This window comes from Neomonachus schauinslandi, chromosome 9 (assembly GCF_002201575.2).
Source record: "Neomonachus schauinslandi chromosome 9, ASM220157v2, whole genome shotgun sequence".
Classification (NCBI taxonomy): Eukaryota; Metazoa; Chordata; class Mammalia; order Carnivora; family Phocidae; genus Neomonachus; species Neomonachus schauinslandi.
Window position 1 is genome coordinate 36,175,423 of NC_058411.1, and position 25,404 is coordinate 36,200,826.

A 25,404-nucleotide genomic window follows, 5' to 3' on the forward strand; every position below is an offset into this window, starting at 1 on the left:
TTGGTTAAATGAATTTAATTTATATCCCAAATGTGGACCACTGACTTAAATTAGGAGGCAAAAGGAAAAAGAGCATTAAAATGCTAATGGGAAGCATTAAAACGCATAATTCGGGGGACACCTGGGTGGCTAAGTCAGTTAAGCATCTGCCTTCAGTTCAAGTGGTGAGCCCAAAATCCTAGGATCAAGTCCCACATCAGGCTCCTTGCTCAGCAGGGAGGCTGCCTCACCCTCTGCCTGCCGCTCCCCCTGCTTCTGTGCTCTCTCTCTGACAAATAAATAAAATCTTAAAAACACTGATAATTCTGAATTTTTGCCTCAGGGTGACTTTTGTATTCATAGATTTCACTTAGTACATATATAGAATATGAAAAGGAGAAATAGTGGTGATTACACTTAGTATGGCTCTTCATTTACTGAGAATAAAAAGAAATCATATCTTCCATGTTTCATTTACAACCTGACACCTTCTCTTGTCATTTAGAAAGAAGACACAAAAATTATAAAAATAAGTTTATTTTTTTAAAATGCAATAATTCCAAGCATCAGTCATAAAAGCAGTTTTTGCTTGGCTTTAATCCTACAAAATGTACTTAATTTTAAATCCAGAATGTAGAACTATTATATGTCACAAATCATGTTTTTTCTTACACAAATGGAACAGTTTGTATTACATATTAAATAGGGGAAAAACTGTCGAGAGGGAAAAGACCACTCAGGGAAAATTTCTACTTTTGCCAAACACAAAAGTGATGAAATATTACCATATGGGCTCAGGGCAGTGCAAGTTCTTGATTCAATAAAGGTAGGGAAACCCGGCCTTACTTGAACATAATGTTTCCATATAGGCTGAAAATGGACTTCATAATACAGTCTTGAGTAATACACAATGCGTGTAAGCTGAGATTGGTCACGCTTGACATTTTAACTACAGCACTATTCTGTCAAGACAGCAGCCAGTTCTGCTTCTTGTCATATCAACACTTGATTTATGTAAGCAGCTGCTACCTACGCCAAAATAGTGTATATAACTGCCAAATTTAGAGTACTTTTCAGATATTTTCCAATGTACACTAATCTGAAAATCAAAGAGCGTTTTGTGGTAACAGCAAAAATTTTACAAACCAAGAATCTTAGTACCGTATTTACGAACATCTAGCACAGCGCGCCCAAGCACAAGCTGTAAAATGTATGAAACACTATTTATTTTTACAAACACACATGAAGTCTTTTCAGTTTCCCTAAGTGTCCTTTGGCTTTAACGGTGCTGATCGGTGAAAAGATAAAAAGCTCAACGGAACACATCAAAACCACAGTAAACGTCAGCGGATGATGGTAAGTTAGAACTCAGTAGCAACAACCACATTTAAAGCTACAGGGCTTGAGCGTCTGATACTACAAACCCCAGAGTTCCCAAGGGCGCGGGCGGAGCTACTTTCAAATTGATAGCTATTTCAGCCAATGACACAGCCACACACACAAAAAGGGCATGAAGGACAGGTTTCTTTGCGTTCCAACACTGAAGTCATTCTTAGAAGTTCTGAGAGTATGTGGGTATTTCAGGGCCCTACTAAGTATTTCTTATTCGCAGTAGAAGTCTCCTAGTCACCATAAGAATTCTCTACTCGAATTTAGCCCAGTGGAAGTTACAGCGTCTAAAAGCAGAAAGGAACCCACGTTGCCCGACGTCAACGGAAGGACTCAGTCGCCCGAGGAAGAGGCGGAACCCACTTTATTCTTGCCCTTTATTGGCCACGCAGCCAGGAGACACAACCTTCATCACAACCAAGGAGTCGTTGAAACTTCCTTTAACGAACCGTAAAAGGGGAGGTCCCGTGCGGCGCTTTACGGAAACTGGGCCTACGCACGCGCAAACGTCCTGCTTTCGTCCAATCCGCAGGGAGGCTGGCTCTTGGCAATTCGTCGCCCCTCCCCACCCCTCATCTTTCCCTTTCCCCGCCTCTCTGCTGCTGACCAATGCTCTGCATTTTCCTTTGCTCGTTTACCCTATCAGAGAGGTAGGGGGTGGATTTCCGGTCGTCAGCAGCGCACCGAGACTGAGCTCGCGTTTCTTCCCGCGCGCCTTGTGGGCTTGCAGTTGAGGTATATTTCATAGGGTCGGGTTGGGCTAGTCCGCGGAATGGGCAGTTCTCTCCACGGACGGCGACAGTGCGGGTTGAGTCGAGAAGGCCGTAGTCGCTGATTCTCTGGCACGAGGACCTCTGAGGGAAGTGGGAAGGGGCTGGGAGGTGGGAGCCACGTGTTGGGGCTTCTGGTGCCGGGGTGGGAGCCCCTGCGCCACATCCGCGCTGTCCCTGCCCCGCGGGTCTTCCGCGGGTTGGGTGTTGGTGTCGCTGTCGCCGTCCCCATTGCCTCCTCTGTCTCACGTTTCTGTAGAAGCGAAGTACCCTTCGCCTACTGTTCAAGGAAGGGTACCCAGGACCTGTTTTTGTTTTTCTCCTGCAACTCTCATTTTTCTTATCTCCTGAGTTTGTAAATTTTCGAAGTCAGAAAGCACATTTTCATTTGGGAAGAGACGTCCTGTAATGTATAATACAAACTGTGAAACCAGCTATGTTAAGCACTTGACGTGTGTTATATAATCCACATAGCAATCTAAAGAGTAGGTACTCTTACTGTTCTCATTTTCACGTGAAGAAACAGACTGCTTAGTAACTCGTCCACATGTTGTCTTCAGCTTGTCTCTTGATAAACAGTGGTTTCCAAAGACGTAAAATTAAAATGCGCTATTAAATTGTAAAATGTTGCTTCTGTTTTCTTTCCAAACTTGAAGTTATTTTAGAAGTTAATACAACATACTTATAAGTGAATTGATATTATCGATGTAAAATCATCTAGTAGAAGACCTTGGACTAGGAGCCATTTCCTAACCTTTGGGCAAGTCACCCTCTGAGCCACAGCTTCCTCAACTGCAGAATTGAAATCGATACCAGGCATCACTACGTGACTACTTCCTAGAGTTGTAAGGATCAAATGACAGAATGGATATAATATATAAATTATATATAAATAGCTGATGATAACTACCTATATGTGTTCGCTTTTCAAATTCTTTCCTGTGAGGCCAGACGAGCGTTAAATAGCATGGATAGATAATTTTATATATGTAGTTTTATATATTTTATGTATGTAAAACAGTGGTCATATGCAGCCTAGTACCACACGTGAACTACCCGTTTTCTTTTCAAAATTTTTCCCCCCCATTTAATCTATGTTTTCATCCCCCTGAATTTTCAGCCTACATGAATCATTTAAGTAGCATTTCATTAGGAATGGGAAGGCCATTGAGAGAAGCCAGGATGCTTTCAACCAAATTTTCTGTCATCTGTTCTCCGGCTTGATGAGTAGCACTTCCAGTGCAAGGTGTAAGCAAGGATCTCTGGGCAGGGGCTCTGGTTGCATCACTTCCAGCGCTGCAGCTTTAATAACCCCTGCCTGAAGAGCTTCCACCAGTGCATCTTGATTGACTTGCAGGCATTTATCAGCTTATTAAAGGATATGATAAAGTATATGACTCAGCAGCAAGATGGAAGAGATGCATAGAGCGAGCATGCAGAAAGGGTGCAAGCTTCCATGCCCTCTGTAGGCACACTACTCTCCGCAATCTTCACTTGTTCACCAGTCTGGAAGCTCCAAAATAGTCTTAAGCCTATATGGCCCCCTTATCTATTCATCCAGGGTTCAGGATGGTGTTCCCTGTAAACGCAGAAGTGTCGTTCAGATGGTTTGTATTCTTACCTTGAACTGATGTAGATAGCCTAAAGCAAAAGTAGCTCAACTTAAATAACTTCTGAGTTCTGGTTCTTTCTGGAGGCTCTGAGAGAAGATTCATTTCCTTACCCCTTTCAGCTTCTGGTGGCTGCATATGTTCCTTGGCTTGTGGTACCTTCATTTTCCAAGCATGTCACTGCTATCTCTGCTTCCATCATCACACTGTTTTCTGTAGTAGAATCTTCCTCTGCCTTTCTCTTTGTGGGCACTTGTGCTTACGTTTAGGTCCCACCTAGATAATCTAAAATAATCTCGCCATCTCAAGATCTTAATTACAAAACCTCTTTGTCATGTAAGAAAATATTCATAGGAATTAGGATTTGGATATCTGTGGGGGCCATCTTTTAGCTTACTACAAAGGGTATAAAGAGGGTAAAGAGATCCTACTCCAGTGCAGCTTAGTCTAATTGGATGTGCATTAACACCTTAGAAGAGTAACATTTCTTTGAATTCTAATGTACCTTAAAAATTCATGTGACTTTTGTATTGAACTTCATAATATGCCTATGTTTGATACTCTTATGAATTATTTGCCACATCATAAAACATTGCTGTTTTAGGGATTTAAACTGTTCGTGGCTTATAAAAGCCACTTTACTATAGTCATAGTTGTGTCCCCCATTTTAAGAAATATGACCGCAGATGATAGGGATTCATTATGAGGAAGCCATTTAAGCAACCAGATAAAGACTTTGGGTCCCATTTCTCCTAAGGCGAGAATGTGCACTAAACTTCATGGAGAACTGAACTGACAGTCCCTCATCATTAATACTCTCCAGTTCTCCCAGCAAGACAGTAGCTCTGATGACCAGGTTTTTGTCATATCTTCAGAAGAAAATAACCCAACTGTTGCTCTCGTGTCTATCTGGAAATCATAATTAGGAGACAGGATCTGATGAGTTGGGTTTGTTACCATTTGATATGGGTATGCTGGAATAAGATTATGAAAAAGAGCCCAGCTCTGAATAGGCATTCACTATGTAAGAACTATTCAATAGAGATCTCTGTGCTTTGTGTATGGAGTTAGAAGAAGTACATGTGGGACATTTATATGGGCCAGGCCTGGAAGTGACCTACATTACTTTTTCTCATGTTGCTTTCTCTGACACAAAGCCATATCTAACAAATGTCTAGTTGTGTACCTCACTGCTGATCTGCTGATGAGTTAGTCTCTGCCACGATGGGCAATACTTAGCCAGCTGCTTAAGATTTGTTCTCAGCCCTTAATCTCCAGCCTTTAGTTTCTTCACCCTGTGAACTCTCCATGGCATCCAAATGCCTCTAGACAGCCTTCTTGGATAAAGTCCTTTTTAAGCTGGCTCCACACCAATGCCATCATCAGGTCCACAGGAAAAAGCTTCACATCCTTGGCCCTGACAAAGTCTGGATGTACAGGCCAATAACAATGTAATGCAGCCATTTTTCTTTGTTCTCTTTGAGCAGGTAGCCAGTCACAGTCTCTTAGACTTTGCCAGGTGTAGATCCTATATTCATAGTCTACAGGGGACCAGATCAAGGTCTGAGTTTGAGCTACTCCTGCTTGGTAAAATGGGAACAAAGAAAAAATGTCAGTATTTTTTCACAAATAACTTCTTCCAAAGAAATTCTTTTTTTAGCTGCTTCACTTTGGTGTTTTTATTTCCTCAAAATGGATGTCAAGCTAATAGGTTGCAAAACTAGTTTTAGGTCATCTTTGCAAGTCCAGTGTGGACAGTCTGCCACCTGACTTAGGGATGTGAGGGTATGGTATGCAGTTTATAGGCTACGAAGTGCAAAGTACTGTTTACTGGGCATTTTCCTGATGACTAATTATGTAACTGAGTTTTTAAAAAATTCTGCCAGTAATCCAAGCCTAAGTAATTTCATTTGTTAAATGTTTGTTTCACCAGCCCTCACTGTTTCTTGTTTTGGTAATAATTAAATCTAGGTGAAATTAATATATAGAGGAATGTACATTTAAAAAACTATCTTTGAGGGGACCTGGGTGGCTCAGTCAGTTAAGCATCTGACTCTTGATCTCAGCTTAGATCTTGATCTCAGGGTTGTGAGTTCAAGCCCTGCATTGGGCTCCACACTGGGTGTAGAGCCTACTTAAAAAATAAAAACAACAAAAAAACTGTCTTTGAAACTGATCATCTCTGGGAAGCTAGCATTTCTCAATGACTAAAAAATTCCTTAGGTTTCCCAATCATCAAGTAGAATCATTTGATCTTATAAGTTGCTTTATTGGGTTTAGAATAAACTTAAGTGATTGAGATAAATGGTAGTTAGAAGTGATTTTTTTTTCTTTTAAGATTGTATTCATTTAGGAGCGCCTGGGTGGCTCAGTCGTTAAGCGTCTGCCTTCAGCTCAGGTCATGATCCCAGGGTCCTGGGATTGAGCCCCGTATCGGGCTCCCTGCTCCGTGGGAAGCCTGCTTCTCCCTCTCCCATTCCCCCTGCTTGTGTTCCGTCTCTCACTGTATCTCTGTCAAATAAATAAATAAAACCTTAAAAAAAAAAGATTGTATTCATTTATTTGAGAGAGAGTGAGAGCAGGAGCAGGGGGAAGGGCAGAGGGAGAAGCAGATTCCTCACTGAGCAGGGAGCCCAGGACCCTGAGATGACCCAGCTGAAGGCAGACACTCAACTGACTGAGCCACCCAGGCACCCCGTGATTTTTGTTTTTAACTCGTGAAAAATAGTACTATTGTAGGGTGACATTATTTCACATTTAAGGATTTAAAATTGGATTTACTTAGTTTTTTTAATTAAGATTTTAATTTGAATTCCAGTATAGTTAACATACAGTGTTATATTAGTTTCATATGTACAATGTAGTGATACAACAATCTGTTATACATTACTTAGTCCTCATCATGATAAGTGTATGGATTCACTTAATTTTTTTTTTTTTAAGATTTTATTTATTTATTTGAGAGAGAGAATGAGATAGAGAGAGCATGAGAGTGGGGAGGGTCAGGGGGAGAAGCAGACTCCCTGCTGAGCAGGGAGCCCGATGTGGGACTCGATTCCAGGACTCCAGGATCATGACCTGAGCCGAAGGCAGTCACTTAACCAACTGAGCCACCCAGGCGCCCTGGATTCACTTAATTTTAATACAGATTTTTTTTCTTGGATTGCAAGTTCATTTTGGCTGAGTTAACTATTCATTTCATCTAGATAAATTGTACATCATACAAGAAGATTTTTAACAAAACCCTTTAACATTTTAAGGATCATAACCTTCATTATGTGTTCATTATTTTCCAAATTTTCTTGGCTAAGCATTAATTGTTATGAAACAACTTGAAAAGTATAAAGTGTAAAATTGTTGACAGCACGATGTGATAGAAGAAGCACTTGGAGTCAGAAGATCTTTATATCTAGACCATACAAAATGTTTAACTTTTCTGAGCTTTAGCTTTCTTATTTGTAAAATAATACTACTACTTGTCCAACTTAACTCTCAGAGTTGTGAGAATCCCGATGAAATGACAAATACTGTAGTCCTTTGCAAAATGTGATTCTTTTATTAAGGTCATTTACCTTTTTTTAAGATATTATTGATTTGTTAGAATGAGAGGGGGGAGGGGCAGAGGGAGAAGGAAAAGCAGACTCCACGGGGCTCAAAAAAGGGGCTCAATCGTAGGACCCTCGGATCACGACCTGAGCTGAAATCAGACGCTTAACTGACTGAGCCACCCAGGTGCCCCTCTCTGTCGTATTTTTAAAGGGTTCAAATTTATCATTAATTTTGTTGTAAATTCTACTAGTTCAGGTGATTTTTTTTTTTTTTAAAGCTCTACCACAGTTTTTTGCCTCTTCATAAGGTGGCTAGACCAAAAAATGATAAAAATCCTGTCTAGCAAGTCTTTTTTTTTTTTTTTTAAGATTTTATTTATTTATTTGACAGAGAGAGGGAGAGAGACAGCGAGAGAGGGAACACAAGCAGGGGAGTGGGAGAGGGAGAAGCAGGCTCCCCGCCGAGCAAGGAGCCTGATGTGGGGCTCCATCCCAGGACTCTGGGACCATGACCTGAGCTGAAGGCAGACGCTTAATGACTGAGCCACCCAGGCGCCCCTCTAGCAAGTATTTTAATGTTAATTAATATTAATCTCCAAATGTCATCGCTTTGCTAACAATATAGTTTCATAGGAAAATTAAAAGAAACTTCTTCCAGAGATTAATAAGCTTAGTGTGCCATTATCATTAAAACTTTTCCTGATAATGTAGATTACTTTGTTTATCATGTCAGTTAAAATATTTCTTTTACATGTTCCTTAGTGTTAGTATTTATACTGAGATAAATGATGGCTCTGTTCTCTTTGCGGGCATTCATTGTAATCATTATTACTTTTTATTGGCTTTTTAAAAAAGAATTTCATGGGATCCCTCGGTGGCTCAGTTGGCTAAGTGTCTGCCTTTGGCTCAGGTCATGATCCCAGGGTCTTGAGATCGAGTTCCGCATGGGGCTCCCTGCTCATCGGGGAGCCTGCGTCTCCCTGTGCCTGCTGCTCCCTCTGCTTGTGCTTGCTCTCTCTCTCTCTGTCTCTCTCTCTGATAAATAAATAAATAAATAAATAAATAAATAAATAAATAAATAAATAAATAAAATCTTAACAAAAAAAGAAGTGTTTCACCATTCCTTGAATTGTAGCAGAGCTAGTGCTTAAGAGCACAGATTTTTATTTTTATTTTTATTATTATTATTATTATTTATTTATTTGACAGAGACAGCAAGAGGGGGCACACAAGCAGGGGGAGTGGGAGAGGGAGAAGCAGGCTTCCCGCCGAGCAGGGAGCCCGACGCGGGGCTCAATCCCAGGACCCTGGGATCATGACCTGAGCCGAAGGTAGACTCCTAACGACTGAGCCACCCAGGTGCCCCAAGAGCACAGATTTTTAAACCAAACTACCTGAATTGAGTACGGGCTGCAATTACCAGCTCTGTGATCTTGGGCTGTTTACATGTCACTATTCTGTGCTTCAATTGTCCCATCTAAGACATAGGATAATTATCGAGGCGCCTGGGTGGTGTAGTTGGTTGAGCTTCAGACTCAGGGTCTTGAGATTGAGCCCCAGGAGATCAAGCCCTGCCTCTGAGCTCTGTGCTCACTGCAGTCTGCTTGAGATTCCCTCTCCCCTGCTCATGCTTGCTCTTGCACGTGCTCTCTCTTACTCTAAAATAAGTAAATCTTAAAAAAAAATAAGTTTCTTTCTCTGGTTTTATTCAATATTATTCATCAAGTATGAATGTGGAATAACAGCCAGAAGAGAAAAAGCTCTAGGTAGTGGCTTATATTTAAAATGTACTGTATCTTATAGCTGGTACTATTTTAAATCTTTTTTTAACCTTGTAAATACTTGGAAATTTGCATGTCCAGGCAACTAAAAGTTATGCTGGACTTCACATCATTTGATACTGTTTTGATCTTAAATCTTTGCTGGTATTGAGACTTTCCACATGTATATGCTTTAAATATTTTAACTGTATGTTGCTTGGTTGTATGAATGTTATTGATTCATTTCATTTAGTGCAGATGAGAATTAACAACTTTACATTTGAATTTAAAAGCCATTTAAAAGTGCTTTGTAAAATACATCTTTTATATCACTTGAGGGTCAGTATAAGAAAGCATTTAAGAGTGTGGGCTCTAAAATCAGATTTCTGGGGTGCCTGGGTGCTCAGTAGTTAAGGGTCTGCCTTCGGCTCAGGTCATGATCCCAGGGTCCTGGGATGGAGCCCCATGTCAGGGCTCAGCGGGGAGCCTGCTTCTCCCTCTCCCACTCCCCCTGCTTGTGTTCCCTCTATGTCTCTCTCTGTCAGATAAATAAAATCTTTAAAATTAAATAAATAAATAAATAAAATCAGATTTCTGTTCCAGTCCCCGCTATGCACTTGTGAGCCAAGTGATCTTTGGCAAATCACCTGCCTTTTGTAAGCCTCGCTTTCCTAATTATAGAACCAGATAAGTAAGGTACTTTATAGGGCCAACCAGAGAACTAAATGAAATATAATGCACCTAAAGCATTTAGAACAGTACCTTGCATACAGCAAAAGTTCAATATATCTTAGTTACTCTTAATATCATTGATGGATACAAAAGATCCAGTAAGTAGAACAAATGGAAATATGAGAAAACCAAGATTCAGATCAGATTCAATGATTTACTGAAGGTCATGTGAAAAAAAATCCACCCCCTTACTTCTAGTGCAGATCTTTTCCCATAACCCCTCTTCAGCTTACTCATACTGACCAAGTCCACCCTGAAGACATGTTCCTTTATTTCCCATTGTGTTTGCAGTTTTTGGCTGCTTGTCAGAGTATTTTCATCTTGGTTGTCATTCTCTCAGAGTCTTTCTCTTTCTTCATGAATTCTGCAGCCCTGTATTACTTGGACTTTTAAGTTGTTAGCATGCATGACAGGCATCTATTTTTCAAGAAAGGAAGAAAGAATAGATACTGAAGCTAAATTTTTCATAAAGGTTAGTTTTTTTCATTTGTGATTCCATTAGCCTTTTATTAATTTGTATTTAACATGGCACTGAATTATTTTTATGAAGCTACTTTATTCCCTCCAAATTGCCCCTTTTTTTCCCCTGAGATTGTAAAATCAAATTGAACTTTTTCTTAGGAATTGAGAAAGGAGTTTGAGAATCACACAAATCCCCTGAGCCATTCTAAAAATAGGAAGAATACAGTTTATGAATCATTGGGTTATTTTTGAAGCTCTTGAATGATTAAAATGTGGATGTATCCTTTTTTGGCATCAAAACCATGTTTATATTGTATAAGTAAAGCACATAGTATTTACTGCATTATTCTGGAAATTTGAGGTAATTTGATCCTATAATGTATTTTGTGAAGGAATAGCATTTTGAACAAATTATTTAATTCTGGAATTTGGGTATGTAGGACTATCTATTAAATCATGTTCACACCAGCAGGTGTTTATTGAATGCTTTCTGCCTATAGGGTACTGTGTAAGATGGTAATAAAGTGATGCTCCCAAATCCCAACCCTTTCCTTAGCTTCCTCAGTTCTGCCTCCATGGTGTTTTCTGTGACTACAGAGTTTGAAGTGAATTGACCTCAAAGCTGTGTTTATGTTATGGATGTCATGGATATCAATATTGATACTGCTTGATTTATTTCTGATTTCTTTTTCTTTATTTCTTTGCTTTCTCCAGAAAAGGGATGGCTGACTCTATGGCTTGATTTGTATGTGTGTGTGTTTCCTATCTTTGTCATTGTTTTACATTTTGTGTAGTTCCTTATCTTTGCCTCTTTGTCTTCCTCTATGGAGTGTGTTTTGTGGGTGTTTGTTTTTATACTCCTCTCCAGGAAGTAGGATTTTGTGAGGTAGGTTATCGAGTTATTAGCCTCAGGCTGGTAGAGGATTGATATTAGAAAATTGGAAAACATGGTTCTTGTCTTTAAGAAATTTATACTCTATAGTACAGAGAAACAAATATAAATATGTGAATATGTAAAATATAACTAGAGAAAAATTAGCTCTTCAATATGTTTAGTATATGATTACTGCTATATAAATAACAGAATATTTTGGCATTCAGAGTAAGTAGAATCTTGGTTTAGGCTGGGTTAAGAAAAATTTTGTAGTACTGGTAGAGTTTGAGCTATATCTTGAAGCATGGGTAGTATCTAGATAACTCAAGAAGACAATGTAGGGGGCGCCTGGGTGGCTCAGTTGGTTAAGCGACTGCCTTCGGCTCAGGTCATGATCCCGGAGTCCCGGGATCGAGTCCCACATCAGGCTTCCTGCTCAGCGGGGAGTCTGCTTCTCCCTCTGACCCTCCTCCCTCTCATGCTCTCTGTCTCACATTCTCTCTCTCGCAAATAAATAAAATCTTTAAAAAAAAAAAAAAAAAGAAGACAATGTAGGATTCTTGGAGAGATTAGTAATCTTTTTTGCAGTTTTATTGTGGGGAAAATATTTTACCCATAAAATATTGCTATGTCAGGGGTTGCTATAAAATATAGTCTGTGATTTACATGTTCAAACAACTGCAGCCCATGCAAAAACAATAAGAGAATGTGTATGATGCTTTATAAAAATTAAGTATTTAGTTTTATGTCCTTAAGAAATGTTTGTGAAATCACATATTTGCTTTTTCCACTTCATGTCATGCTGAATGTCAGTACTTTTTACAATATGAAATTGATTTTTTTTTTAAGATTTTATTTATTTATTGGACAGAGAGAGACACAGCGAGAGAGGAAACACAAGCAGGGGGAGTGGGAGAGGGAAACGCAGGCTCCCCGCTGAGCACCAACATGGGGCTCTATCCCAGGACCCTGGGATCATGACCTGAGCCAAAGGCAGACCCTTAACGACTGAGCCACCCAGGCACTCCTACAACATGAAATTGATTTCTTTTTTTTTTTTTTTTAAAGATTTTATTTATTTATTTGAGGGAGAGAATGAGAGAGAGAGAGCATGAGATGGGGGACGGTCAGAGGGAGAAGCAGACTCCCCGCTCAGCAGGGAGCCTGATGTGGGGCTCGATCCCGGGACTCCAGGATCATGACCTGAGCTGAAGGCAGTCGCCCAACCAGCTGAGCCACCCAGGCGCCCCCATGAAATTGATTTCTAAGAACAAAACTTTTTTATATGAAGTAAGAATTTGTCCTGTTCTTCCCATCTTTTTCCAGGAATTAGATGTTAAATCAAGTATTTCCTGTCCTGTTCTGTGTCAGGGCCGTACAGGAAACCATTGCAGTTGCAGATGAGAGGTAATGGACGGCTGGAGGAGGATAATGGGGCAGACAGTGTTGAGATAAATGTGTAGGGCAATTTTCAAGGTAGGCTTTATTAGCTAGTTGCCTCTTGTCCTTTGACTTTCTTTAATCAAAGATGATTCTGAACTGTTGAGCCTAGATGACTGAGAAGATTGTATAGTTAAAAGAGATGAAGAATACAGGTATTCGAGTTATACTTTGGGTATTTTTGAAGTTTTGGCAGCACACTCAGGGGTAGAGGTCTAGGCAGACATTAGAAATATGGGGTTGGAATTTTGAAGCAAGATCAAGATTGAGGGTAAAATCTAGGAGTTCACATAGAGGTGATAATTTATGTTGCATGGGGAAGAGAGGAAAGAACAAGTAAGAAAAATTCAATCTCAGTTATCATGATTAACAGCAGAAATTTCAATCATTACTAATCAGTTAAAGCATCTGTCTGTTTAGACTTCCTAGTTAAGTCCTGAATGATTTTTTTTCCATTCTCTCATTTTTGGACCTCTTGCTAGATGGCAGTTGTAGTTAATTCCAAGGGCAAGGAAGGCAAGAATTGAAAGAGTTTGGTAGCTTAAGTCTAAGCTAAACATTTTTAGGTGTGTGGTAAACTTAAAATCGGTAGTACGTTATTTCCAATCCTTTTTATCCTTCATGTGAGATCTATAAGTGTGAAATTTTTTTCTCGCTTAATATCCGGCTTTTGCAAGATGGTTCAAGAATTATGCCTTTTGTTGGTTGTTTCTCTGATATCAGGATCTTTCACTGTGTTCAGAAGAGAGGAAATGAATTTAGAATTTAACTAGATTCTGATCTTCCCACGATATGGTGCATAGTAGTTAAGAGAACTCATCTGTCCTGTATCTTTACACAAGTATAAAGCTATAAATATTTATGTTCAAGGGTTTTGCCATTATTTTGATTTCTATTTCAGCAGATCCGTTTTGGGCATTCACCCAGTTTGGAGTATTAAATAGTGAATCTACTTCAGAATGTAAAGGAAAGTATCTTTAACTATCAATTTATAAATATTTATAAAATATTGCCTGATTGTGTGAGATATGTTGACATGATTGCAAGATATTGGGATAACACTGGTTAACAGCAGAAATTTAAAGAATTATTAATATGTTAAAGGATCTTTCCGTTTGGTGACTTTTTTGAGGAATATTTCATACTGTGAATTTACCTTAGATGTATCTAGTCTGCCTCCCCTCCCCCCCACCTTGTGTGTGTGTGCCCATACGTGTATACGTTTTCACTTAAATCTCAGTTATCATGATTAACAGCATGGGTATGTGCGTATACATATATATGTATATATACATATTCACTTTATGTGTGTTTGTGTATGTGTAAATAGATAGATAGATAGTAGAATTTATATCTAATAGTTTATTCTGCAGGTTTATCATTTGACACCATTGCATTTCTTTGAAATTCTCTGTACAGGCACTTGCTGTTCTTCTTTTGTACCAGGCATCATTCTGAGCATTTAACATGTAGTAATTAAGTTACGCCTTATAACAACCCTCTGATGTTGCAACTGTTATCCCTGTTTGAAGAATAGGAAGCTGAAAGACATAGCTAGTGACACCAGGATTTGAACCTGAGCATATATCCATTCTCTTAACTACCATGCAATACCTATTTCTATAAGCCTCTGTTTTCTAATCCAAAAAGCAATAATATAAAGACTATCTTTTAGGGTTATTGGTAAGGTTAAATGAAGCAATGCATGTGAAGAGACTGATACCCCATTGTTTGGGATAACCAAGATATTTTGGTCTTTAAGACCTTGAGGGAAAGCTTAATAAATCCTCTGCCCTCAGCTACCCTTTTTCCTTTTTGTAGGAGGGAAGGGAATGCCCTCAGAGTACTTACCCAAAAGCACGGGGGCTATCACTGATCTCTAAGTTACTACAGCCAAAAATTAGATCCAGTGGCCTGAAGATACCCCGCCCCCCCACCCCCCCATACCTTACAGCTATACCTGCTACTGCTGCTTCGGTAAGCCTACAAAGGAGCTAGTGATGTGACCCTCTTTGACCATCTTTGTAACCCAGCCTGTCATGGCAACTCTCACATTCACACCACACTTCACACCTTTCAGGAAGCTATCTAACCTAGGAAATTCTCATATGACCTGTCCCTCGTATCACTCTTGTTCAAAAAGCAGAAGTTTTAAATTTTAATTAACTCAGATTTTTCTTTTCTGGTACATGGTTTTTGTTTGTTTAAGTTTTTTATTTATTTTAGTATCTCTACACCCCATTTGGAACTTGAACTCATGACCCTGAGATCAAGAGTCCCATGCTCTTCTGATTGAACCAGCCAGGCGCCCCTGGTACATGCTTTTTGTATTCTAAGAAATCTCCACCTAACTTAGAGTCACAGGTTCCCTGTTTTTTTCCTAAGAATTTTGTAATTCTTGTTCTCACATTTAGGTCTATGGTCAATTTTGAGAGAATTTCTTGTTCTGACTTCTCCTTTGTCTGGTTGGTTTTTTGTTTTTTTTTTTTTTAAGATTTTTATTTATTTGACAGAGAGAACATGAGAGGGAACACACACAGGGAGAGTGGGAGAGGGAGAAGCAGGCCTCCCACTGAGCAGGGAGCCTGATGCGGGGCTTGATCCCAGGATTCTGGGATCATGAGGACACCTTAATAACTGAGCCACCCAGGTGCCCCCTCCTTTGTCTGGTATTAATAAGATACTGCAGCTTTCCTTTTAATAGTGTTTGTATGGTATATCCTTTTCTGTCCATTTACTTTTAACCTACTTTATATTTAAAATATAAGGTTTAAACCTATTTAAAATAGGTTTCTTTTATTTCTTTTATTTATTATTTTTTAATTTAAATTCAGTTAATTAACATATAATGTGCTATTGGTCTCAGAGGTAGAGGTCAGTGATTCATCAGTCTTATATAATACCCAGTGCTCATTATATCATGTGCCCTCCTTAATGTCCATCACCCAGTTGCCCCAACCCCCATCCCCTCCCCTCCAGCAACCCTCAGTTTGTTTCCTATGCCTAAGAGTCTCTTATGGTTTGTCTTCCTCTCTGCTTTCATCTTGTTTTATTTTTTCCTCTCTTCTCCTATGATCCTCTGTTTTGCTTCTTAAATTCCACATATGAGTGAGATCATATGATAATTGTCTTTCTCTGATTGACTCATTTGGCTTAGCATACTTTCTAGTTCCATCCATGTCATTGCAAATGGCAAAATTTCAATTTTTCTGATGGCTGAGGTATTCCTTTGTATATATACCACATCTACTTTATCCATTCATCTGTCAGTGGACATTGGGCTCTTTCCATAGTTTGGCTAAAATAGGTTTCTTTTAGACAACATATAGTTGGATCTTGCCTCTCCTCTCCCCTCCACAAACCTGAGAATCTCTGCCTTTCAATTGAGATGTTCAGATCATTTATATTTAATGTAATTGTTGATATGGTTGGATTTAAATCTACCGTATTGCTAGTTGTTTCTAGATTTTCTATTTTCTTCAGTTCTTTGTTCCTTTTTTCTTTGTCCCTTTTTTCTTCTGTCTTGCCTTCTTTTGGATTGTTTTTATGACTACATTTTATCTCTGCTATTGGTTTGTTAATTTTACCACTTTTGTCCTTTAGTTGTTGCTCTAGGGTTTACAGTGTACTTCTTTAGCTTGTGTAAAGTCTACCTTAAAGTAATATACCTAATTATGTTGTAAGAACCTTGCTGCATATGTTTCCATTTCTTCCCTCCCTTCCTCTTACTAGTGCTGTCAAATATTTGACTTTTAAAAACACTCTAATGTGTTGTTACTATTTTTTTGCTTTAGAAAGTCAGTTGCTTTTTAAGAAAATTTTAAAAGATTATTTACTTAGAGAGCAAGTGTGTGCATGAGTGGGGGGAGGGGCAGAAAGAAAGGGAGAGAGAATCTCAAGCAGACTCTGTGCTGAGTGAGCCCAATGCAGGGCTCAGTCTCACAACCCTGAGATCACGACCTGAGCAGAATTAAGAGTCAGATACTTAACCAACTGAGCACCCAAGCACCTCAAGAAAATTTTTAAAAGAAAGAAAAAGTCTTGGGTGCCTGGGTGGCTCAGTCGGTTAAGCGACTGCCTTCGGCTCAGGTCATGATCCTGGAGTCCCGGGATCGAGTCCCACATTGGGCTCCCTGCTCAGCGGGGAGTCTGTTTCTCCCTCTGACCTTCCCCCCTCTTGCGCTCTCTGTTTCTCATTCTCTCTCTCAAATAAATAAATAAAATCTTTAAAAAAAAAAAAGAAAGAAAGAAAAAGTCTTAAATTTACCCTCATGTTTACCATTTTTAGTTCTCTTTATTTTTTCATGTCAATCTAGATTTCTAGTACTACTGTGGCTGAATAACTTTCTTTGACATTTCTTGTTTTACACTCTACTGGCAGTGAGTCTTCTCAGCTTTTGTCTAATTATTTTTCTTTTACCCTCTTTTTTGAAAGGTTTTCTTTTTCTGGGTACAGAGCTTTGTATTGACAAGTTTTCCTTTCCTTTGAATGCTTTAAAAATGTCACTCTTCGTCCACTGACTTAGTTTTTCTGATTAGCAGTCACTTCCAGTTTCCTCCTTCCCTCAGCCCCTGGCAACCATTAATCTTTTGATCTACAGGTTTGCCTCTTCTAGACATTTCATATAAATGGAGTCATACAATATGTGGTCTTTTGTGTGTGACTTCTCTCACTTAGCATAATGTTTTCAAGGTTTATCCATGTTGTAGCATTTAACAGTACTTCATTCCTGTTTTATGGCAGAATAGTGTTCCATTGCATGGATATACCATATATTGTTTATCCATTCATCCATTGATGAACATTTGGGTTGTTTACACTCTTTTACTATTATGAATATGTTACTATGAACATTCCTATACAAATGTTTGCATGAAAATATGTTTAACTTTATGAAAAACTGCCAAGCTGTTTCTCACAGAGGCTGCTACATTTCACATTCTCGCAAGTATTGTATAAAGGTTCCAGTTTCTTCACATTCTTGCCAACATTTATTGGGTTTTTTTGTTTGTTTTGTTTTTAATAGCCAGTTTATAGTCATTTTTTTTATTCTTTAAAGATTTTTATTTATTTATTTGACAGAGAGAGACACAGTGAGAGAGGGAACACAAACAGGGGGAGTGGGAGAGGGAGAAGCAGGCTCCCCGCGGAGCAGGGAGCCCGATGTGGGGCTCGATCCCAGGACCCTGGGATCATGACCTGAGCTGAAGGCAGATGCTTAATGACTGAGCCACCCAGGTGCCCCAATTTATAGTCATTTTAAAGTCCATTTAAAATGGGTGATTTCTACGTCTTTTCTGTTCATTGCCTCATTTCTTGACAGTTTGTTGTTTTTTTTCTTGCTTGTGTTTGTGTGTGTGTCTCTCTTTTTTTTCTAATTGAATTCTGGGTATCATATGTAGAACAGTAGTAAACACCAAGGTAAACAGCATTTATTCCTGGAAATGGACACCTCTCTGCTTCTGTCAGATTGCTAGCGTTAGGGATTGAATAGTGTAATCTGTAGGTGAGCTGGTTTAGGTTTTGTTGTTGCTATGGTTACCATTAGGACACTACAGACTTGAAATTCTTCGCCTGTGGGCTGTTAATATCCTGTGCTTAGTGTTGGGCCTGGTATGCTGAAGGGTTTTCCTCAAAGTTGTTGCTCCTCGGCTCTCAACTTTTAGCAGCCCTGCTTACCTATGCTAAATAAGGGATTTCTCGACACTCTCTTCTTCCTCCTCCAACTGTTGATGCTGTTCACTCAGTGTGAGAATCATGCTGGAGGCCGGGGGTCATTCTCCTCCATGATGGTTTGTTTGTTTTTCAAATGCATATATCTGCATAATCACCACCCACAAAATTCTCTTGTTCTCATTCCCAATCCATATCCCCCTCAAAAGATAACCAGTATTCTGATTTCAACCATTATAGACTTGTTTTGCCTGTTCTTAAATTTTGTGTAAATGAAATCATAATAATATTCTGTGTCAGGCTTCTGTCACTAAACAGTTCTGAGATTCTTCCATATCGTTGCATGTACGGATAGTATATGGTTTTTTTATTGCCGTGTAGCATTCCAGTCTATTAATATACCACAGTTGATCAGTAAAGACTATTTAAACAATTGGATACTTGTCTAATTATCTAATTAATCCTCTTGTAATTTTCTTAAAAGTTTGTAATTACTCTAAGAGTAACATGCCAGCATTGGCTTTGTTACTCAGGCCAGAAATCGAAGCCTCATCTATCTTTGTCACCTCTCTTCATACCCCACTTGTCTAATCAGGAAATTCTTCTTATTCCTCTTTCCTGATTGTGGCCTGTATCCAGCCACTTCTCTCCACTTTTATATCACTTGCCCAGAATTTTGCACAAACCTTTGCACTACTTCCATTCTTGCCCTAAGGTCTGTTGTCCAGGCAGCAGCCTGAGCAATCCCTGGACAAACATCTCTCATCTGCTCTCAACCAGCCTTCTTTCTCACTTGAGAATAAAATCTCAAGTTCTGACCATGGCCCTGCAAAGCTCTTATCCGGCTCCAGCTACCTCTTTTTTTTTTTTTTTTTTTAGATTTATTTATTTTGAGAGAAAGAGCGTGTGTGCGCACATGTGCACACACACAAGTGTGAGTGAGTGGGGGGAGGGGCAGAGAGAGAGAGAGAATCCCCGAGCCGACTCCCCACTGTGACCGAGATCATATTTTTTGTTTTTCAGTTTTTTTTTAAGATTTATTAATTTATCTCCGGCTACCTCTTTAACCTTATTTCCTACACCACTTTCCTTCTCTGACTCAGCTTCAGCTGCTGTGGACCACTTGCTGTTTCTCTCTGCCCAGGAGGCTCTTAGCCCACACAGTGCAATACCTTGCTCCCTCATTTCCTTCTGGTCTCAGCTGAAATGTCACCTCATGGGAGAGGCTTTCCTTTAATGACTGAATCCAAAAGGACTTTCCTGCCTCATTTTTCTTGCCTTAACCAGTATTATTTTTCATAACACTTTGACTATTTTCATTATTATAATTAGTTATTTGTCTCTATGGCTGGCTGTCACCCCGCTGCCCCCCAGGAAGGCAGGGACTTTGCTTATGTTCTTTGCTGAATCCAGTGTGTTCTAGGCCTTGTCATGTCAGTCTTTCAAGAATTGTTTTTCAATTATTGAATAGGGTAATTCTTTCGGACTTCAGATTTAATGCTGATAGATCAGTTTCCAACTATCACACATAATATTCAAGTGGCTTGTTCTTTGATGTTAACATCGATCTGTTAGGGCTGTGGGCAGTGGTTCTTTTTATCCCGCCACCTTTTTTTGCAGTTATCAAAGAGAACCCATTTGCTTAATTTTTTAAAGCGTCTATTCAGAATTAGAAAAAGAAGTAGTAAACATATAGTACCAACTCAAAATTCTGGATTACTCCACATTGTTACTAACTGTTCCAAATTAAGACATCTGGTGACTGGGGAAGTTTTGTTTCTCTCGCTATTTGGTTAACCAGCTGGTTGTTCTGGAAAGGCAAACACAGTTGATTGTTCTTGTTGAAAGAAGTAGGGCATTCATAGATTTACTTCAAAGGGTGGCTTTTGGGTAGAAGATTTACTTGAGAAACTTGACATCTCAGGATGTTATTGAGGAAAGTGTCTTTGTTTTTAAAAAGATACTTGAATGTTATATCTGGAACCTGATACTTGAATGTTGTATCTCATACTGCATGAGAAAGTGTGTGTGTCATTCCCTCCTACCCCTCCCCCCTTTTCCTTGGTAACAGATTCCTGCACTTTAAAAACTGTGTTTTCCCTAAGAATTTTAGTGTATGAGATGCCGTATGTTGCTGCAACCAGTATCTTGAACATTCGTGTGAATAAGAATAGCATATTCAGACTCACTAAGCAGGATTAATTTACAAAGACATTAAGTCTCAGTCATTAATGAATATGATATTTAAAATGACATTGAAGTTGTAGCAAATGTCAGTTTAGCATACCTTCCACTAAATATTCAGCACTTCTTTCCAGTTTAAAACAAATGGCTCTTTGGCAAATTGTTTCAAAGCCAATTCTGTGTTAAACTATACACACAAATTTCCCTAAATTTCTGATATAAACGTTTTCTGAGAGGTGTTCTGCTGAAGTTAAATCATACTTTTTACCCCAAGGTACTGTTTTTCTGAGACATACTGATAATGAAGAGGAGTGACTGTTCCCAAGTTTCCTGAAATAAACATTAATAACCAGATTCCTAAGTTTTACTTGTGCAGTTTTGCTTCAGATAAGCTGATACTAGATATGCTTGATAAATAATAAGTGTCTTTAATATCCAGCATAGAGATTTTGTGGCTACCATTAGATTTTCCATGTTTGCCACTAGCAACGTGACATTAGACATTAGTAGCTGCTCCTTCCAGGTGCTCTACTGCCCACCCCCTTTTTAAAAATAAGTATGATATATGCTTATTATACAGGTAACATAGGCTACCCTTATTTTTTTTTTTAAATATATATGTACTTGGGGTGCCTGGCTGGCTCAGTAGAATATGCAGCTCTTTTTTTTTTTTTTAGAGAGAGAGCATGAGCAGGGAGAGAGGCAGAGGGAGAAGCAGGCTCCCCAGTGAGCCAGGAGCCCGATGTGGGGCTCAATCCCAGGACCCCGGGATCATGACCCGAGCCGAAGGCAGACGCTTAACCATCTGAGCCACCCAGGTGCCCCGAATATGCAGCTCTTAATCTTGGAGCCCCACATTGGACATAGAAATTGCTAAATAAATAAATAAATGTGACGTACTTACAAAGACAGTTTAATGTGGTCCCTGGAACAAGAATACTTGAATTCAGAAACCAGTTTTACTGTATATTAACTGTGCTTTTCTCATCAGGGTAGTGAACATAATTGTACTTATGGAGTTATGGGGTTATTATCATTGTTAAAAATTTTAGTAACATAGGAAAGTACTAGGAAAGCAACACATCCCTTACACACACACACACGCTCAGATATTTGAAATACATTTTATGAACGTTATTCTGGAGACCTTTCTGTGCATACATACAGATAGAGTGAGTAGAAAGATGCATAGGGGGGCGCCTGGGTGGCTCAGTTGGTTAAGCGACTGCCTTCGGCTCAGGTCATGATCCTGGAGTCCGGGATCGAGTCCCGCATCGGGCTCCCTGCTCGGCAGGGAGTCTGCTTCTCCCTCTGACCCTCCTCCCTCTCATGCTTTCTGTCTCTCATTCTCTCTCTCTCAAATAAATAAATAAAATCTTAAAAAAAAAAGAAAGATGCATAGGAATAATTTTATCAAAGTGGGATGGTATATTACACATTTTCTCTAAATAGTATTACGTTTAGTTTAACTTGGATTTAAAAATGAAAGTAATTGCTGAAATTCCGGTGTTTCTTTAGTATAAGGTATTAATTCCCTTTGAATTTTACCTAAAGAAAAGATGAATGATACTAAGAGGTTGGGGTTTTGTTTTGCAGTTTTTTAAACGACATGTTTCAGATGTCTACACAACTGCTTGTTACAGTCAGATGTAGGTTTTTCTGGTGAGCAGATAGCCTTTCATGTGGTGACCGGGGACTCAGACTCCTTTCATTTTCTGGCTCAGCCGTCCTATAGGGCTTGGAACTCCTCTGCATCCAGCCAGCAGATGAGTGAAAAGAAGGTGAAGACACACCACCTCTTCATCACCTGACCCAAACATGACATGATTCACTTCTACTTGCAAAAAAACTACTCACTGAGACTGAGGCAAATCTTGACGGTGGACCTGGTCTCTGTTTTTTTCTTCTGAGATCCCATGAAATCTTCTGTCCCAAATCCCAAGTATATCTCACTCCTGTGGGCTGCTTCTCATTTCCCAAATTAGCATGGAGACCTTAGAAATATAGTAAGCCCTAGCAGCTTTCTTTGCTGAGCTCCTGCGTTAGTAAGTAAGGGTGTTTATTTCTGAGTTTTTCTGAGGTTGCCTACCTTCCTCCTCAGTTGGCGTCTTTCCAAATTTGGGGGTATTAGTGTATTTTCTTTTTTTTATATTTTTATATGAAAATAGAGAGGTGTTGGGGCAGAGCTCGGTGGTGGCATTCATGATTAGCCTGCCTGAGTCATCTCAGGTCTAGAATTGAGATTGACATAAGAGCTTTTCAGCATAGGAACATTCCTAGTGTGTATGTCGCTGAAATCCTTTCCTACCTAGAACCTCTAAACATCCATGCTATGTATCAAGCACATTTTTTAAAAGTGCTTTTTTGAATAATATTAGGTTTGTAGAAAAGTTGCAAAGATACTACAGTTTCTGTATACCCTTCACCCAGCTTCCCCAATGTTAATGTAACAATGATACATTTACCAAAACTAAGAAATTAACACTGGTACAATACAGTTAACTGAACTATAAGGTTTATTTGGATTTCACCAGCTTTTCCACTAACATCCTTTTTCTGGTCAGTCCAGTCAAGATACCACGTTGCATTTAGTCATCAAGCCTCCTTATCTCCTCCAACCTGTGATAGTCTCTCAGACTTTGCTTATTTTTCATGACCTTGAAACTTTTGAAGAGTACTAACCAGGTATTTGTAGGATGTTCCTGAATGTGGATTTGTCTGATATTTTCTCTTGATTACACTGGGGTGATGGATTTGGGGAAAGAATACCACAGAAGTGAAGTGTCTTTTCTCATGTCACACTAGGGGGCAAGTGACATCAACACGACTTATTGCTGATGATGTTAACCTCCATCCATTGGTTAAGGTTTCTCTGTTTGAAGTTATTATCTTTTACTCTTTCCATACTCTATTTTTTGAAGCAGGTAATTAAGTCCAGTCAGTACTGGAGGGGAAGAGAATTAAGCTCTACCTCCTGAAGGGGGTCTATCTGCTTAAATTATTTAGAATTCTTTTCTCATTTATTTAATTATATAGACATTTATTTTTATCAGTATGGATTTATGGGTCTTTATTTTATTCTTTGGCTGTTGTATCTTACTATTATTATTTTTTTAAGTATTACTTTACTTTCTGGCACTATTTGATGCTCTTGGCTCATCTCTATTTTCCCTGCCCCAGACCTAGAATCACTCATTTGTCCAAGGAGCTCAAAGGGTATTTTAAATAGGTTAGAGCCTAAGCTTTTCTGATTACCTAACTAAAAGATAAGAATCTTAGAGAAGTTCACTGAAGCTTATACAGTAGTGAAACTCTATCGTCTTCTAAAACATGTTGAAGTTTATTTGCTCTTTAGAAGTGTATTTTTCATTATAAAATGAAAAAATCTTAAAAAGCACTGATTCAATTTGATATAGTTTATTCAGAATTGAGAATTATTTGTTTGATACTTGTATTCATGAAATTTTACGTATTTTTTTTTTAATTTTATTTATTTATTTGACAGAGAGAGACACAGCGAGAAAGGGAACACAAGCAGGGGGAGTGGGAGAGGGAGAAGCAGGCTTCCCACGGAGCAGGGAGCCTGATGCGGGGCTCGATCCCAGGACCCTGGGATCATGACCCGAGCCGAAGGCAGACGCTTAACAACTGAGCCACCCAGGCACCCCTATTGATTCATTTTTTAAAAAGTTTTAATATAAAAGTAACTGAGACTGCTTGCCTGTTTTAAAAGCTGTAAGAATTATAAATTTTTAAATGTGAATGTGAAATGAAATTAAATGAATGTAAATCACATGAAAATTAATTAGAAGAAAGGAAATAACATTTGTTGCTTACTTTCTTAATGCCAAGAATTGTGCCCTCTGTATACTTCTCTGTATTCCTGTATCCTGTGATTACCTCTGTCCTTGTACTTATCACCCTATATTATAATTGTTTACTGTTCTATCTCCTAACTTCTTGAAGACAGCAAATAGGTTTTTCATCTGAATCTTTAGAATTTAGCATCGTACTTGGCCGTAATAGGCACTCAATATTGACTGTCCATTTTTATCCCTACTTTATTTTTTTAATTAATTTATTAGTTCATTTATATAAACTCTACACCCAACATGGGGCTCAAACTCACAACCCTGAGATCAAGAGCCTCATGCTGTTCAGTGGAGCCAGCCAGGCACCCCTTTATCCCTGCATTAAAGATGGAAACTGAGGCTTAGAGAGTTTAGGTAATTTGTACAGTGATGACTTCGCTAGTTTGATTCTTAAACCTATTGCTTTTTCTGTTGCACCACACGGTCAATTTTTTGATAAGCTGAAAATACTTCACTGCATTCTTTTCTTTTCCTTTTTAACAATTTATTTATTTGAGAGAGAGGGAGAATGGGAGGAGGGGCAGAGGAAGAGGGAAAGAATCTCAAGCAGACTCCCGGCTGAGTGCAGAGCATGATACAGGGCTCGATCTCATGACTGAGCCGAAGTCAAGAGTCAGACGCTTAACTTACTGAGCCACCCAGCCACCCCACTGCATTATTTTCAAATTGACAATCTCTGAAAGTATTCAGAAGAAACTGGTAACATTTGTTGCCTCCTGGGAGAAGAAAGGGGCTTGAGGACAAAAAGGTTCCAAAACATGAGTTTTGGAACCTTTCGAATTTTGAACCATATGACTATTTTAGATATTAAAAAATATAAATGTATTTTTAAAATGTCCAGGAGCACCTGGGTGGCTCAGTTACTTAAGTATCTGACTCTTGATTTCAGATCAGGTCTTTTTTTTTTTTTTAAGATTTTATTTATTTATTCATGAGAGACCCAGAGAGAGAGAGGCAAAGGGAGAAGCAGGCTCCCAAGGAGCAGGGAGGCCGATGCGGGACTCGATCCCAGGACCCTGGGATCATGACCTGAGCCGAAGGCAGACACTTAACCATCTGAGCCACCCAGGCACCCTCAGATCAGGTCTTCATCTCAGGGTTGTACATTCA

General features: G+C 39.1%; 1 protein-coding gene across 1 annotated transcript in view; it reads left to right on the forward strand.

Annotated features, from left to right (window-relative positions):
- The first annotated feature begins 2,046 nt into the window (after positions 1 to 2,046).
- Positions 2,047 to 25,404, forward strand: part of WDR89 (WD repeat domain 89) — a 36,640-nt gene continuing 13,282 nt past the window's right edge. The window contains exon 1 of the mRNA XM_021701494.1: positions 2,047 to 2,103. The gene's annotated coding sequence lies outside the window, so the exon portion shown is untranslated. The remainder of the gene's footprint in view (positions 2,104 to 25,404) is intronic.